This window comes from Canis lupus, chromosome 16, assembly GCF_048164855.1.
Source record: "Canis lupus baileyi chromosome 16, mCanLup2.hap1, whole genome shotgun sequence".
NCBI lineage: Eukaryota > Metazoa > Chordata > Mammalia > Carnivora > Canidae > Canis > Canis lupus.
The window spans coordinates 142,211-160,585 of NC_132853.1; the positions used below are offsets into that span (position 1 = coordinate 142,211).

Sequence of the window (18,375 nt, forward strand, 5' to 3'; positions counted from 1 at the left end):
TGCTTCTGGCTTCTCGACTTAACGTGCGTGTGAATCACCTGGGAATCTTTTTAAGAGGCGGATTCTCCATCCAAGTGTCTGGGGTGGGGCCTGGGAAGCTGCATTTCTAGCAAGCTCGTGGCTGGTGTCCATACTGCTGGCTCTTGATTTGTCTCCAAGAGACTGGTCAGCTCTGATGACAGGTTTTGTTTGTTTGTCGTAATTCTAAGTGGGCTTCCCGCCCAACGTGGGCCTCAAACTCATGACCCCGAGATTGAGTCACTTGCTCTGCTGATTTGAGCCAGTCAGGTGCCCTGACAATTTTTTTTTTGATTTTATATTTAAATAATCTCTACACCCAATGTAGAGATTGTTAAACTCGGGACCCCAAGCTCAAGGGTTGCATGCTGTACCCACTGAGCCAGCCAGGCGCCTGGCCATTTGCTTTTTTGAGTTGAGCAGGGAAGACGCACCAGTGTTCCAGACCCTTCTGCAGAAGTGACTGTTTATGCGTTCATTCACTCCTTCCTTCACTCATCCAGCAAGTGCTTTCTGGGTCCAGCCCTACAGTTGAGGAACTCATGGACACCAGAACCAGAATGTGACCAGGGCCAGGGGAGAAGGAAACCCAGGGTGGGGGTTGTGGGAGCACCAGAAGGGAGAGGGGATCAGTGAAGGCCTCCCAAAGGAGAAGATCCCTTCACCTATTCTTTTTTTTATTATTTTATTTTATTTTATTTTTTTATTTTATTATTTTATTTTATTTTATTTTATTTTATTTTATTTTATTAAAAAAAGATTTTTATTTATTTATGAGGGACAGAGAGAGAGAGAGAGAGAGAGAGGCAGAGACACAGACAGAGGGAGAAGCAGGCTCCATGCAGGGAGCCAGACGTGGGGCTTGATCCCCGGTCTCCAGGATCAGGCCCTGGGCTGAAGGTGGCGCTAAACTGCTGAGCCACCCGGGCTGCCCTTATTTTTTATTTTTTATTTTTTATTATTTTTATTGGAGTTCAATTTGCCAACATACAGCATAACACCCAGTGCTCATCTCGCCAAGCACCCCCCTCAGTGCCCATCACCCAGTCATCCCAACCCCCCACCCACCTCCCTTCCACTACCCCTTGTTTGTTTCCCAGAGTTAGGTGTCTCTCATGTTTTGTCACCCTCACTGATATTTTCACTCATTGTCTCTCCTTTCCCCTTTATTCCCCCTCACCTATTCTTTTTTTTTTTTTTAATTTTTATTTATTCATGATAGGCACACAGTGAGAGAGAGAGAGGCAGAGACACGGGCAGAGGGAGAAGCAGGCTCCATGCACTGGGAGCCTGACGTGGGATTCGATCCCGGATCTCCAGGATCGCGCCCTGGGCCAAAGGCAGGCGCCAAACCGCTGCGCCACCCAGGGATCCCCCCCCTCACCTATTCTTAATGAGCAAGCAAGAGAGCACCAGTTAAAGATGAGGCTGGGGGAGGGAAAGCGTCTTCCAGGCAGAGGAATGGCATTGTGCAAAGGCCCAGAGAAGAAAGCGCCCTGCTTACTGAAGTAATATGTGTAGTGAGGAGCCACACAGATGGACAGAGCAAACATGCAAACACAACAGCCGGCACACACACTGTTGAGGTACAGATGTATGTAAGAAGCAGCATCCTAAAAAAAATGAGAAGTCTCTTCTTTTTTTCTTTTCTTTTTCTTTCTCTTAAGTATGCTGTACACTCAACATGCGGCTTGGACTTAAGACCCCGGGATCAAGAGTTGCATGCTCTACTGTCTGAGCCAGCCAGGCGCCCCAAGATGACAATTCTTATTCAGGGAAACTCCTTGAGCTCCAAGTGGAGTGGGTTGTTGTGGGATGGTTTCCATAGCAACCCTCTACTTTCCTCCCCCAAAGATTCTGCAAGGTTGCTTCCAAGGGCTTCTTTGGCTCCGTGGCCAAGGCTCCCTCAGCTGGAGAGGGAGTCTACTTCCATCCCTCCCCACCCCCTCTCCACCCTTCTCTGGGTCCTTAGACCCCCACCTCCAGAACCTGACCCCAGGGAGTATGCTGTTCCACACAGGGCCCATACTCACCCCACCCTTTTCTGCTCCAGCAGAACTGCCTGCTACCCCTCACAACTTTGAGAGGCAGTTCTGGCTACCCCCTTAAAAGGTGATCAAAGCTGAGAGAGAGACAGACATTTACTGAGGTTTGAATTCTTTCCACCTGGGGTATGGGGTGTGGGGTGTGGGGTGTGGGTGCAGTCTACCAAAGATCAAGGTCTCGGAACACCCCTCTCCTGACTTCCACCCCAAGGCCGGAGCATTCAGTCATCCTTCCCATCCACTCATACCTACTGATTATCTACTATGTGCCTGACCCCTGCCAGGCCCTCCAGATGCAGACCCAGACCCATGAGCTCATCATCTAGTGGGAAGAATGACTTGGAACAAAAAAGTAAATGAGCATCAGCACCCTTTGGGTATCATGAGCATGTGGGCTCTCCCCACTTTTGGCTCCATTGAGGAAGATAGAGAAGGATGAGAGACCTGGGGGAGGAGGTCTGAGAACCCAGGCCTGGGAGGGGCCTAAAACCCCATTGCTGTGGAAAAAAATGCTTGTGTCTCCCTTGCTCAGCCTTGGATCACTCGTTCTGGAAGAGCCAGCTGCCGTGCCCAAGCAGCCCTATGGAGAAGTGTGAGTGATACTAAACCTGAGCCCTCCTGCCAACAGCCTAAACCAACTTGAAGTTTTTACTAACTTTTTATCGGCTTCTTCTATCAATTACTGAAAGAAGGATTGTGGGGTGAGTAAGCCATCTCAGAAACAAATCCTCCAGCCCCAGACTTCAGCCTGGCTGACACTTGATTACAAGTCATGCGAGACCCCAGCTAAGCTGCTCCCAAATTCCTGACCCACAGGAGCAGTGCAATAAGAAGTGGGTTTTGTTGTTTTAAGTCACAAATTTTTTGGAGATTTTGTTATACAACAACAGATAGTTAATATCCGGGTATTGATCAAATACATAAGGGGAAGCAAAGGTATTACAAAATAATGGAAGCCAGATTTCTCACCATTGGAGAAAGGAATTTTGAATATGGAAAGGGAGAAAATTCAAATGACCTTGTGGTGCTGGATAGAAATTAGAGCTCTTGGCTGTCCATATCTATACAAAGATATTGAACAGATATAGCTGTGAATGAGCAGGGAGCCTGCTTCTCTCTCTCCCTCTGCCCCCCCCCCATGCTCTCTCTCTCTCTCTCAAGTAAATAAATAAAATCTAACAAATAAATAAGATAAATTAATTTAAAATATCATTCTCCATTAAAAAGAATCAAAGTTCTTGGGGAAATGACTGATTTCAGGGCAGATAAAATGAGCCTGAAATGTCATATTACACCCAAAAGTAAGCAAGCATACAAAGAATGGGGGGACAAATCAAAAGGCGTGCCCCTGGCCACATCTGAAAATATCTGAGCATCAAAAAACTGGGCGATGGACATTAAGGAGGCATGTGATATAACAAGCACTGGGTATTATATAAAACTGATGAATCACTGAACTCTACCTCTGAAACCAATAATACATTATATGTTAATTAATTGAATTTATATAAAATAGAAAAATATTGACAGTAATAAACCAGAATTGGTCATATTGATACAACCTACTGAATAAAACCGGAGTCCATGAGTCTACACTGAGTCAATAAATAAATGAGCAAATTAAGTTTGAAGAAAAGCTGGATATTTATATATTTCAAAGTACCTCCCCACAAAATGCTCATGAATAACAGGTGGGAAAAGAGTAACTTTACAGTGGGGAAGCCTAGTATCAGAAATGAGACCAGTGAAAATCCCGAACCACCTGATAGAATGCAATAGAAAGAATGCAGTATCATTTCTGTAATATTCCTGGAGATATCTAAAGTTTTCCCTCATTTTTTATTTGCTTGGGCTATTGATTACTGAAAGAGGGATTGTGGATTTGTCTATTTCTCCTTTGAGTTCTCTTGAATTCTGATATATATATATATAATTTTAAAAAGATTTTATTTATTTATTCATGAAAGACAGAGAGAGAGAGAGAGGCAAAGACACAGCCCGATGTGGGATTCGATCCCAGGACTCCAGGATCACGCCCTAAGCCAAAGGGGGACACTCAGCCACTGAGCCACCCAGGCATCCCTGCTTTATATATTTTGAGGCTACCTTATTAGTTGCATGCAAGTGTAGAATTTTTCTATCTGCCTGATAAATTGGACATATTTTTTTCTCACTGTGAATAGCTCTTTATCTTCAGCATTGCTTTTTTTTTTTTTTTTTTTTTTTACCTTAAACTCTACTTTTGCTGATCTTAATGTAACTATACCAGTTTACTTTGGGTTAAAATTTTATGATTTAACTTTTTCCAACCTTTTCCTCCTTATTTTCGTATCCTTATATAGGGACATGTCTATCTTTTAAGCAGCATATAATTGGTTTTTATTCATTTTTTTTTTTACCCAAAGTGTTCATGCTTATCTTTCAAATGATGTATTTAATCTGCTTACATTTAATATAATGCTGGCATATTTGGCTTTATGTCTCCCATCTTCTGTTTGTTTTCTGTTTGTCTCATTTCTTCTCTGTTACTTTTCTCTCCTTCCTTGCTCTCTCTTGCCAACCCGAAAGTACATACCCAGCTAAAAATACCCTTTTAAAATGGAAATGAAGCAGAGGTATTCCAGGCAAATAAAAACTATAATAATTTGCCACCAGCTCACCCTTATCAAAGGAATTAGGAAAAGATGGTTTTCAGACAGGAGAAAATGGATCCCAGACAGAAACTTGAAGATGCAGGAAGAAATGAAGGCCAATGGAGAGAGAAAATATGTGGTTAATCTAAACCAATATTGTCTGCATAACCAATAATAATATCCTCTTGTGGAGTTTGAAATATATAAAGAATTAAAATACTTGATGGCACCAGATGACAATAGCATATAAGTCAGAAGGGGGCAAATGGAGTTTTAAGTAGCCTAAGATTCCTGTATTTCCCTGCAAGTGGTAAGAGTACTAACGTATACTAGACTTTTTTTTTTAAATTTATTTATGATAGTCACACAGAGAGAGAGAGAGAGAAGCAGAGATATAGGCAGAGGGAGAAGCAGGCTCCATGCACCGGGAGCCCGATGTGGGATTCGATCCCGGGTCTCCAGGATCGCGCCCTGGGCCAAAGGCAGGCGCCAAACCACTGCGCCACCCAGGGATCCCCTGTATACTAGACTTTAATTGTCATCTCCAGGAGAAGCACTACAAGAATGGGAAACTGGTAAGGTAATACAAAAATAACATGAATTAGTAAAATAAATATCAAATCAGTCCAGAGGTGAGAAGGGAGAGAAAATAACTGCATATATTTAATCTTTTATTTATGTGTTTGAGAGAGAGAGAGAGCATGCACAAGCTGGGGGCGGGGAGAGGGGTGGAGGGAGAGGGAGAAGCAGGCTCCCTTGCAAGCAGAGAGCCCAATGCAGGGCTTGATCCCAGGACCCTGAGATCGTGCCTGAGCTGAAGGCAGAGGCTTAACCAGCTGAGCCACCCACGTGTCCCATAAATGTATTTTTTAACTGAAAAATAAAGTAACACATAGAAGAAACTTCAAAAATAATAAAAATCTTCTTAAATTGGGTAGGGGGCATATAGTGTTTGACCTGATCCACGTACTTTACATATTTTAGATAAATATGGGGCAGCCCGGGTGGCTCAGCAGTTTAGCACCACCTTCAGCCCGGGGCGCGATCCTGGAGACCTGGGATCGAGTCCCACGTGGGGCTCCCTGCACGGAGCCTGCTTCTCCCTCTGCCTGTGTCTCTGCCTCTCTGTCTGTCACGAATAAATAAATAAAAACCTTTAAAAGAAAAGATAAATATCGTTTTTGTCTCTGTGCTATAGTCAATAAAAAAAAAATTTAAAAACAAAGCAACTGGCGGGACACTAAGCGCAGATCGTAGGATCTCATTTGTGTCTGTACACATGGGGACAAAATAAAGACAAGGAAACAGAAAACAGGTGGGACACACAGAAATCTCTTCATGCATTTCTTTCTGTAGAGGAAAATCTCGAAGCCCGTTTGGCAAAATGCAATCCTCTGGTGTCCGGGGATGCGGCCCCGAGTGCTGGGGGGAACCTGCCAATTGCTGCCTCGTACGGTCCATGGCGTTGGCATATCTTTTTCAGTAAGCATATGCTGCTCGAAAAATTATAGACAGTCTGCAAACATGCTTCCACTTTGAAGAAGACATTTCGAAAGTGTGATGAGACTAGGACCCGCGGTGCCTGGCGCTGGGGGGGCGGGGTACGGGCCGCTCCACCCCGGGCCGGCCGACCTCCTGTCGTGAGCCACGCCGGCCACACGGTGGCGCTGCGGGGCAGGCTCAGCGGCTCCCGGCCCGCGTGGGGGCGGCGGGGGCGGGGACACGTTGCGGCGCTGAGCGGGCGGCGCATCCTCCAGGGCACACCTGTTTCTTTTTTTTATTTTTTTATTTTTAATTTATTTATTTATGTGCAGGCCATACGGACCCTCCTCACCGTCCAGGGAGCTACAAGAGGGTGGAGGGGTCTTGCCTCCCATGAGATGACCCTGGGTGTCTCTGGGCTAAGGTTGGGTGTTTCTGATCTCTGCTTCTGAATTCTCCCACACGAAAATCTGACCATGTCATTGCCTGCTTAGGACACTGCATACCTCCCCGCTGCCCTCAGGAGAAAGTCTGCACTCCTAAGCCTGACTGCCGAGGTTCTGCACCACCACCATACCCCCAAACCGCTGCCTCCTGGAGGCGCCCCATGCTCCACTACACCGAATCCTTTCATTCCCTCCCCCCTGGCGTGCTCTCTCATCTCGGAGCCTCCAGCGTGCTGTTCCCACTCACTCAAATACTTTTGCACCCTCCAGTTTTTCCTTGTCGAACTCTGACTCAACATCCTTCAGATCGATAGTTTAAGCGTTGCTTCCTCCTAGAAGCACCTCTGATCCCTGCTGGCCCCCAAGCTTATCTCTCTGAATACCACACTGGACTTTAATTATACATTTATTGTCCCCCCCCCCCCCCAGTGGAGGATGGGCCTCTTGAGGACAGAAGCCTGTCCACCAGTGTCATCCCTGCTCTTCCGCAGCCAGAATGGCATCTCCTGGGTGGTCCATAAATCAGCGTCCCTTGGATGTTGAAAAGCGTACATGGAATGGTGGGGCCCCCTTCTTTTTGTGGTGCCTGAGGGATTTGGCAAAGGCACTCTGGGCTGCCGACAGGAGGAGGACGGAGACAGGAGGGAAAAGGCACGGTTACAACAGTTCATTCGGAGGAACCGCTGGCCCCCCCTTGGGCTCCTGCTACCTGGCCAGCCGGATAAGCCACAATGTCTAGAAGCTGCGGGGACCCTGCCCCAGCACAGCATGCAGCAGGTGGCTGGACGCAGGCTGGCCTCACGCTGCGCCAAAGAAAGAGGCGGGCAAGTGGCTCAGCTCCACGCAGCTCTGCCCGGCGTCCTCCCAGTACATATGGTCCCTCCAAGACTCAGAGGTCCAGTCCATGTGTCACATTGACATTGGACATCTCCCCCTGAGCACCCCCAACACCCTAAACTCTTCAAATTTATCACCTTTCTCCAAATTGCTTCTCCTCCTGACTCCCCACTCCCAACACTGCACCCCTAACACTCACCTATCCCCCAAACTTGGTCTCTGGTTAAGGACCCCACCATCTACTTTGCCAAGCTCTCCAGGGTCCTGTGAGGACAGTACTCCCTCTCCATCGGCCCCTCACCCCTCCTGCATTCCGCAGTACAGCCAGACTTTCTGATTTTCAGGTCCCCAAACGAGCTGGCTGCTCTCTCCTCTTGACGCTGTGCTGACCTCTCAGCCTGGACACCCCTTTTCTGCATGGCAAAAGTGTCTGCATCCCTCAGGTTCTGATTAGACACCTCCTCCTCCAGGAAGCCCTCCCAGGTCAAGTACTCTTCCTTAGGGCTCCCATGGTTACCTGGGCTTTCTCATGTCTGCCTGGATCCCACTGTGTTGCCAAAGCCAGTAGTTAGTGTTGTGTCCCCAGCTCACTTGGCTGCTCAGCACCCCTGACCCAGTTTGCAGAAATCCCTTCTCCCCTTGGCTTCCAGGTCCCTGCTGTCTGGGCCTTCCTCCTCGTAGAGGCTGTTCCTTCTTTCAAGCTCTTCCTCATCTCCCTGCGCCCTGATGCAGGCACATCCCAGGACTGGGCTCCCAGCCCTCCTCTGTCCTCTCCCGCCTCTCCTTTGGTGCTGGCATCCAGGCACAGGACTTGAAATTCCACCTGCACCTGGCGGTCCCCAGGTCTGTCTCCACTCTCTGCCCTGGATGACTAGGGCCCACCTCTAGCTGGGCAAGTACAATCAGGGCCTCAGCTCAAACTGTCTTCCTCTGACTTCCGCTGCTTCTAGCTTCATTCTCCTGGCTCATAAAGCCCTAAACCTTGCTGTCATCCTTTCCTCTCTTTATCACCCCATGTCAGTCCATCAGGAAGGCTCGTGGCTACCTTCCAAGCACAGTCAAGTCCCACCCTCTCACCACCTTCACCCAACCACCTAGTCCAGTCTGTCTTGTTGGGTCAAGTTCAGTGGCCTCCTGACCCATCTCCCCATGTCAGTCCTGGCCCCCTTTGGTCTATTTCCAACCCAGCAGCTAGCTGTGAGTCAGGTCACTCCCTACTGCCCAGAGCTTCCACAGATCCCCTCCTCACTCGGAGTAACAGCCAAGCCCTTCCTTTCCAAGGGGACCCGCGGGAGATGACCTGCTCTTCCTCCACCTCGGTGTCATTCCCTAAACATCCCCACCTTTTGGCCTTTGCACTGGCTGTTCCCTCCGCCCATCATATCTGCACAGCTCCCCTCTCATTGCTGTCAGATTTCTGCTCAGAGAGCAGGACCTGACTCCCAGCGCTTCCTGGGCCCTTCATTCCGCCTTACCACCACCCAACATATCATGTGTGTTTACTATGTCTCCACTGGAATGTAAATCTAGGAAGGCGGGGATTTTTTGTCTTGTGTTCCTGGCTATATTCTCAGTATCTGGCATGTGGATACTCTCCTTCACTAGATGGTGAAGACTGAGTGGGTGGGTAGGGAGGGATGGATGGATGGATGGATGAGTAGGTGAATGGGTGGGTGAAAGGGAATGTGGGTAACTGGGTGGAGGGAGGGATAGAAGGATGGGTAGGTGGATGGGTGGGTGGATAAATGGGTGGCTGAGGGCATGAGGGGATGGAGGGATAGATGGATGGGTAGGTGGATGGACAGGTGGATGGGTAGATATGTAGAAAGGTATGTGGGCAGGTGGAAGGATGGATGGATAAGTAGGTGGATGGGTATGTGGGTGGATGGGGGGGATGGATGGATGTGTGGACAGGTAGGTAGAGGGATAGATCAGGGTATTGACAGGCAATTGTTGTCTCTGGCAAGAGGCAAGATGAGGCAACCCTGTTCATCCAGAACCCAGAGTCATTTAAGAGTCCTTGAGATGCTGAGGTCCCAGATCCTGACTGGCCTTCCAGGACTCCCCAGATCCCAGAGGATTCGCAATGCTTATTCCCAGCAGCAAGGAGAAAGTGCTCCAGAATGCCACACTGATCCAAATTTTAAGTGCTGGTACCTTTTGACACAGCATATCTGCTCCTGAGAATCTGTCCAACAGAAATGCTAGCACTGGTACATATAAATAGGTACGTGTGCCGAGAGGGTTGGCAGCACTGCTTGGAATCAATCATATGAGACAGGGACCAGCCTTGTTGTCCCTCAGTGGAAAGCTGCTGGTGAAGGGTAGCTCAGCCCACCGCACTGTGCTCAGTGGCCAGTATAACGGTCAAAGGGGATGCATCCATGTGCTTCGGAGGCAAGATTCAGGGTTGAGTTGCTAAGTGACAAAAGAACAATTATATAGAATGTGCTATGTGTGGTGTGAGTAAACACATACTTGTGTGTGTGTGTGTGTGTGTGTGTGTGTGTGTGTGTGTGTCTGTGTCTGTGTACGTGCCCACGCATCCAGGAAAGAGGTTGGGCTCACATTCACCCACCTCCTAACCATGGTCACCCCTGGACACACACTGTGATTGGAAGGGAAATTTACTTATTAGTCTCTATTCTTAACCAACTTTTCTTTTTTTTTAAAGATTTTACTTACTTATTCATGACAGAGAGAGAGAGAGAGGCAGAGACACAGGCAGAGAGAGAAGCAGGCTCCATGCAGGGAGCCCGATGTGGGACTCGATCCCGGGTCTCCAGGATCACACCCCATGCCAAAGGCGGTGCTAAACTGCTGAGCCACCGGGGCTGCCCCCAACTTTTCTTTTTAACAACAAGCTTGTATTCCTATGTCATTGGACACACATTTTTAAAGAAATTATCCCACTGTACATTTCAGGACTTGATTTGATGGCAGTTGGGTTGGATGGGAAGGTGGATAGTTGGGTGGCGAGTTCACCCAGAGCAGGATCCGTAACCAAGCACTGACCAAACCAACCTCGAAATCCTTACTCTGGCATTCAAGGCTCACTTCTACCCAACTTTTGAGCACAATCTCCCAGTACTCCCAAACATATAGAGCAGGGGTGTGTGGGGGCCCAGCAAACTATGGCCTGAAGGTCAGATCCAGCCCATCACCTGTTTTTGTGTAGCCTGTGGGCCGAGAATGTTTTTCAGATTTTTAAATGGCTGGGAAGTAATCCCAAGAATGCCATTTCATGACACAGGAAAATTATGTGACACTCAAATTTCAGTGTCGACAAATAAAATTCTGTTGCAATACAGTCACACCCCCTTCGTTAAGTGTCCTCTGTGTTTCTGAGCTCCAACAGTAGAGCTGAGAAAATAGAGTGGAGGCTGAATTGCCTGCAGTACCCCAAGTATTTACTATCTGGCCCTTTACAGGTAAGGTGTGCTGATTCCTGATCTCTTCTGTCCCAAGCAAATCAGTTGGCTAGGTGGCCCCACTACTTGGCCTCTGCCTTCAGGTCCTTGCACCCTGTGTGCTCTCTCTCTCTGCCACCTCCCCTTGTCTATGTGCTGGAAAACTAGCTATCCTGAAAACCGGCTGTTATAAACCCCACTGTGACCAGCGGGGAGAGCTCCCTCTGCTGGCCCCCACTTCTGGCTGAAGTCTGGGTCCGCCTGCCACTCCAACCCCCCACCCCTATCCTAGTGGGGATCCTCATGGGCAGGGACTCATTCAATTCTGGGTCTTATGCTCCTGACATGCTCTTTGGCTAAAGTCAGCTGAATTGCATGGATAGCTATCATTGCTTTTGTCGGTAAAGTGCTTCTAGCTTCTTGATTTTTTCCCCTTGACTCACCATAAAACCTGAAAACTAGCCAGGAAGCATGGGGTGGGAGTGGGGGATGAGGTTCAGGTGGAGCCTCAGGCTCTCTGCAGAGAGCTGAGCTCATGTGTGTGTATGTGTGTGTGGGGGGGTGGTTCTGATGATCACAGGGGCTTCTCCCAGGGCAGAATCGCTCTGCATGACCATGGTGAGCAAAGCTGGGCTAATGTGGAGCGGCAGCAGGAGGACACAGCATGACTCCATTGAGAGTCCTTACTTTGGAGTCAGAGGAATTGACCGCCTGACAGGAAGTGAGTTCCCCATCCTGGGAGGTAATCAAACAGAAGTTGGATCAAGAACGTAAGGGAGAGATTTCTGCCCTCTCAGGGGGCTGCACTGAATGATCCTCCAGCCTGGGACTCTTGGAAGCTAGGAGTTCTCTCAGGGCAATGGCCAGGCACTTTGGTGCCAGCTCAGGGCCGAGATCTTGGGGTTTGGGGATAGGACAAAGAGCACTATCCTTGCCGGCTGCTGAAGATCCCCCTCACTTCATGCCAGCCTGTCTCAAGCCTGCTGCCCACACTCAGAACATGCCAACATCCCCAGGGCTCCCCAGATGGAACACGAGGCAAGGCCTTGGGATGCAGCAGCCAGGATTGCTCCATGGAGCCCCATTGCTCATGAAGAAATCAATGATTTCACCGAACCATGGGGACCATGACCACCGTCCCTGTCCTCTCAACCCTGGCGATCCATGAACACCCACCATCTGCTAAGCGCTTGCTTCCTTCCGAGAAAGTTCTGAGGTTCTCTCTCTCTCTCTCTTTTTTTTTTTTTTTTTAAGATTTTATTTATTTATAAGAGAGAGAGAGAGAGAGGCAGAGGGAGAAGCAGGCTCCATGCAGAGATCCCGACGTGGGACTTGATCTCAGGACTCCAAGATCACTCCCTGGGCCAAAGGCAGGCGCTAAACCACTGAACCACCCAGAGATCCCCGTTCTGAGGTTCTCTAATAGAATTGGGCCACACATTTGTGCAGCATGAAGAAGCTACAGCACATTTTAGTTGAGAGTCCAGGCCCTGGAGCCTGCTGTGGTCATGGAGGCAAGTTACCAACCTTCCCAACGGGGCCATGGAGGACTCGGATTTCTCACCTGGCCCCAGATCTGGGGCCCTGCTCCTGCCACTTCTTGACCAGGAGGTTGATGAGTATTTCTGGCCCCTGAGTCCTGCTTTTTTTGGGACTGGTCAGGGTTCTCAGAGGGCACATGGGATCTCTTACAAGGGCCCATGCACACACAGAGCTGCTGTCATTAGAAGGAGCCCGGCCCCAACTCGCCCTGTGGCGCCGATGACAGGGCTAGCCCATGATGTGCCTCATGCCCCACTGGCTGGCTCACAACTTGTGAAGAGTTGCCAACCCTCAGTTTTGAGGCATTTAAATGAGCCACAAAAGCAGAGCCACCCCTCTCCTTAAACACAGGAGATGGTGAAGGATGGTTGCTTAGAGGGGCCCAGGATGTCAAGTAGAGCCACCAAAGGCTGGTCCTGTCCCATCTCCAAGCCTCCCTGCCATCCACACCAAGACACGCCCTAGGAGGCACCACTGGGTACTACTGTGGGGCCAGTGAGGCCTTCCAATCAGGTCGACATGGGCCTCAAGCCCCACAGCTGCCACTGCTCTGAGACTTGCTGTAGCCTCTCGTGTTCCCATCTGTGAAGTGGGACTCAGAAAACCTTTGTTGGAAAGTTGGTAAGTGAAATGCATAGAGAATGCCAGGTTCACAGTACCCACACCGCCCCCAGTAGAAGAGCCTCTGGTCTCCCGGCTGGGACCCAGCTTTTTAATGGGAAGAGAGGATCAGTTCAACCAGATGTGCACTAGACACAGGGAGACACACAGGGGAATCTGGAAGTGAGATGCCCGGGTGCTCAGTGCGAGCTCCCAGATTGTGTGCTTGTAGATCAAGGCAGGAAGCAGTGGGGAAACACAACCATTATAACTGATGCTCAGTTCTTCCACAAATATTCAGTTCCACACTTACTTACTGAGGGTCCGCTGTCCCGGGCGCTGCTCTAGGTGCTGGGGGCACAGCATGGAGCTTGCAGGAAGCCAGGGCTAGCAGACACTACACAAATATATAATATAATGTCACATGGTGTGCTGAGTGCCAGAAAGAAAACTCAAATGTCGGGGGGCAGTGGTGGCTAGAGAGTGATGAGACGGACAGAGCAGGGGGGATGATATCTTAGAGAGGATGTCAGAGAAGTGGCATTTGACCAGAGACCTTACTGTAGAGAGAGTGAGGCTCTTGGGGATCTGGGTCCAAGCCTCCGGAGGAAATGATCAAGGCTCAGGAGGACAGTGGAAGAGACAGCAAGAAAAGCCAGACAGCTGCAAGCTGTACTAGGGGAAGGAGAAAGGGAGGGAGGGAGAGGGAGAGGAGGAGGAGGGAAGAAAGGGGAAGGAGAGAGGAGAGGAGGAGGTTGAACTGCTCCCCCTGTCCCTGTTCTAAGTCCTACCTCAAGTAACTCATTCATTCTCCTGCCAGCCCTCCGGGAACTGTCCTTACCCTACAATGACACACAAGGAAACTGAAGCTCTGAGAAGTGGAATTACTTGCCCATGGTTGTCCAGCTGGTAAACTGAGAGCTGGGATTTGGACCAGGCCGGCTTACCTGTCCTTGCCGGAGAAACCCAGCCAGGAAGCTCTGGATTGGCCTCTAGTCCACTTGGGTTTGTGTTCTGGAGAGGGGCTATGAGGATCAGCTCTGAGACCAGGGAGGAGCCAGACCCTGTGGGCTCCCCCATGGGCCCCATCTGGGCCTGAACAGCAGGATTTAGCTAGAAAACCAGAATTTAGGGCCGAAAAGGACTTGAAAACTCTCATGGCCCAGAATATTGGCTGTTCTACGTGATAGCATTGCCCGCCCTTGCTCCTTGCATCTGCCTGGCGAACTCTTCTTCATCCCTCCCCTTCCAGTTGGGCTGGCCTCTCTTCTGCAAAGGCTTTCCTGATTCTGCTGACCAGAGGGCTCCTGGGACGTACACTCTTCCAGCCTTCTCATCCCTGGGTTTCGATTCCTCCTTTAAGTCTCTGGCTCCTCGGCTCAATCCAGCCCAGGGTGTGGCAGGGAGGGAGAGAGTGAGGGGTACAGAGAGAGCAGCATCCCCATGCCAGCCTCACCATCCCAGCAGGAAGGCAATGAGCTAGCTGACCAAGTGGAGTCCACTGTCGGGCTCCCCTTCCTGCTCCTTGCTGCTGACTTCTCTCCATGGAGAGACCTTGGGGCCAGCTGCCATCAGTGACTCCTTAGTTCCTTTCTTTACAAAGAGTGACCAATTTCATCTGGAACCAGAGGACTCCCCTGCCGCTGGAGCAAAGCTGGGCAGTGGGCTGCTGCCCTGGGCTGTGTCTGGACCTGTAGCTCCCAGATCTAGACGCGCCACTCCATCCAGCCGCACCCAACTCCACCCCGCAGTCAGGGTCTCCTAGACATCTCCACGTGTCTGTGTGGATTTCCCACAACATAGCTTGGGATCCCCATCCTCAAACCCTCTCCTCCCGAGTCTCCCCCAGCACATAAACCAAATCTGAAAGCCTTGGGGTCCTCCTGGACCGGTGTCTTGTCCCTCTCTCCACGTCTGATTGTCCAGCAGCACCCAGGGCCCTACAGGCATGTGAATGCTCTGCCTTTGTTCCTGCCACTCCCCGCATCCACTCTGCAGCAGCTTTCATGTCACTCTCCTGCTTCAGCCTGCAGTGGCTCCCACACTCCCCTGGCCCTCCACGAAGTGGCCTCTGTGCCCTTTCTCTTCTCTCAGACTGTTCCCTGCCTGTCTACCACACCTCAGCCACACTGATTATTGTTTTGTCCTTCCTGCTCACTGAGCTCACTCCCATCTCAGGGCCTTTTCGCCCACTGCTGGTTGCTTTACCCAAACCTGCTGGTCAGGTCACTGTGTCTTCCCTGACCACTGGGCTGCAAGAAGTTCCCTGCCGTGCTCTGTTATCTGGCCCTGTCTGACTCTCTGTTGAGCCCTCCTCTCTGATATTGTATGTGTCTCCCCCGAGCTAGAACGTAATTGCCACAAGAGCAGGGACAGGGCCATCCCAGTCCCTAACACAGAGCCAGGCACCAAATCAGCACTTCATAACCTGAGAGGACATAACCTGCTGAGACTCTCAAATCAGCACTTCATAACCATTGGTAGAAGGGGCCAAAGAACCAGATGATGCTAGAATGCCCTTGGTTGCCACTCCAGGAATGAACAAATGCTGCCGCTTTTCGACCTAGAAGGTTCCTGCCTAGGGCTTTACCCTAGGGAGGTCATAAGACAGATGTGCACAGAGTATGTTCAAGATACTCATCACAGCGTTGTTTCTCATCCTGAATGACTGGCAATAACCTAGGTGTCCATCAATGGGGCAACGGCTCAAAGCAGGTGTGGCACAGCTCCTTGCAGCTCCTAAATAGGAGGAGATAGATCTGTTTTGCATTGTTGTGTCACCAAGGGAAGCTATGGAGACCAGTGCTCAGACACATCTATTGTAAACGAACCCCTCAGCTCAGGACTCTGGTTGCACAGAAACATACCTAATTCATAAAAACAGAAGAAATGAATTGGGAAGGGGTGGGAGCCACCAGGCTTATCCAGCTCTGACCTTGACCTGAGAAAGCACTGGCAAGGGAAGTAAATGCCTGGCTCTGGCCCACAGCAGTGCTTGGGGGCACAGCCAGACCTGGAACCCAGGTTCCCCTCCCACTGAGCCCCACCTCCCGCCTCATCGGTCCTGGGGCATAGCCTAGGGAGGGGTGTGTCTTGAGCCCATCTGAGACTCTCAAGGAAAGTCCCTTCTTTCAAAGCTTCAGCTTTCCGGACTGTACAATGGGCTCATATTCTCCCCCACTGCCTTACCCCTCCCCTAGGCTGGCAGGATGCTAAAAGTTTGGTTAAGAATGAGCATCACCCTTTACTGAGTACCTCAGACATGCCTGGCCTGGCCCTACCCTACAGCTCAGACCACTGCGTGAGGAAGCGCTATGAGGAGCCCCATTCTACCAATGAGACTCCCAAGGGTGCTAGTTCATGTCCCCCCCCCCATTAGTAAGTGACAGAGTCTGAATATAAACCTAGAGGGTCTATTTCAGCAACTCCCCAACTCTATCTAGAAAGTGTCCCTGGAAGCCCCAGAAGCACAAGGGCCCCGGAGAGCTGACAGGACAGCTGTACCTGAGCTCACTGCTTGGCTGGTGGTCCCAGGGCCTGACCCTCACTCCTAGATCCCTCCCCACGTGGCAGCTTAGCCCCCACACCCACTAAGTGGGAGAGCCAGCAAGCCTGGTGCCTGTAGCTGCCTGGGTAGGGCCCAGCCTCCCTGTAATTAAGGCAGGGGGAGGGTGGAGGCTGGGATCTCTGGCAGCCAAGGGTGGAGGGAGGGGTGGAGGGTGACCTGAGGCTGGGCTGACCATGTCAGCAGCCATGCACAAGGTGGCTGGGAGGGGCTCAGGTGGGTGTTTATCCCCTGCCACCCCTGGCCGGGGTCTTCCTGCCAGCCGCCCAGCCTGTCCTCCTGTCCCCCCGGCTCCCTTCTCTGCATTTCCCTTTGCCTGGGCACCAGAACCAGAGTTGGTCACATTAGAAGGTGCAGCTTCTAAAGTCCTCACAGTGGGCTGTGGGGCAGGAAGCTTTCTCCTGCTTTGTTTCTTTCGTTGTTTAATGTATGGGAGCTTTCTCCTGCTTTAAGTGCAGAGCACCACAGAGACTGGGAAGGGGCTGCTGGTGGGAACACAGGCATTCTCAGAAAGGCCATTCTCTGGGATGCCTTCTGAGGCTGCCTGAAGCCAGCTCCAAGACCATACTGCCAGGTCCTCCTCACTGAAGCCCCAGCCAGCCCATCTCCCTGCCCTTCTCCCAGTGACTTGTCACTCCCACCGCACGCTACCTTCCTGCTTCCCAGCCTCTGCTAGTGCCTTTCCCTCTGTCTAGGATGCCCTCATCTTCCCCTGCTCCGCCCATCCAAATCCTGCTCTTCTGCTATCCCGTTCACATGCCTCCCCCAGGTAGCCTTCCCTGATCGGGCCAAAATGATGCACTTCTCCCACAAGCCTATGGCCTTGGTCTGTACTCTGGGTTAAACACAGATTGGAGGAATCACTGCATCTTTGCCCTCCCCTCTGCCCCACCCCGCCATTCCTGCCCCAACACCAAGGCTGTAACTTCTCTGGGGCCCAGGCCTGCCCTGGAGGCCACCCGCAGCCTTGGACAAGTCATTTGCCCTGTACAAGCTGCACTGTCCTCATTCTGTAAAGCAGGATTGCCAGCCTTTTCTGCCTGGGAATCCCTGAGCGGTGCATGAGCCCACGCAGATGAATGCTCAGAGCAGGACCCTGAGCGGTGGCGGCCGCTCTCTGAGTGGCGCCTGGGTTGTGGCGGGTCCCGTTGTTACAGGGGCCAGGGAGGCCTTACTAAAGACAGCATCGGACGGGTCACTCCCACAGACCATCCCCAGGGTCAAGCCTGAGAAGCTCCCCATGAGACTTGCCCAGTCTTCTCTTATTTCCCTCCCTGGTCTGTCTCTGCATTACTTCCCCCTTCAGCCACTATTTCAACCACGTGGGGCTTATCTGGGGGCACTGGACGCCCCATGTACCCTGTCAGCTCAAGGCTCTTCGATCTGGCATACCTCTCCCCCTTGCTCCCTCCTTCACCTGATGCACCCCTACTCATCCTTAGGTGCTCCTGTCTCCAGGAAGCCTTCCCTGACCACCTCCCACAGCCGGGGGGACATCCCTGCTCTCTGTTGCTGCGGTGTTTACCCCACACCCTGCACGGCAATGACTTGCTTACCTGTGAGCTCCAGGAGGCGAGACGCCGCACCTTGCTCCCCGCTGTAAACCCGGCACCTGGCACGTTGTCTGGCGTGGAGTAGATGCTCAGAAAAAAGTTAATGACTAACTGAATGGATGGATGAGTCAGTTCTGCATCCCCCACACTGCAGGAAATGTCTGTAGAACAGATCTGAGTGGGAGGTTCCAGCAGGGCCCGGGAGAAGCCCTTGGGGTTTGGGTGTTGGGTTGTGAACAGAGCT

At 50.9% G+C, this 18,375-nt stretch overlaps 1 long non-coding RNA gene across 2 annotated transcripts; it reads right to left on the reverse strand.

Moving 5' to 3' along the window:
• Positions 1-6,465: 6,465 nt before the first annotated feature.
• LOC140605664 (uncharacterized) lies at positions 6,466-18,360 on the reverse strand. 2 transcript variants are annotated; one of them, XR_012008237.1, is made up of 3 exons: positions 15,457-18,360; positions 13,331-13,410; positions 6,466-7,238 (listed from the first exon to the last, which is right to left on the reverse strand). It is a non-coding gene; the product is annotated as an uncharacterized lncRNA (long non-coding RNA). The 2 variants fall into 2 exon arrangements; XR_012008236.1 differs by having other exon boundaries at positions 13,327-13,410.
• Positions 18,361-18,375: the final 15 nt, after the last annotated feature.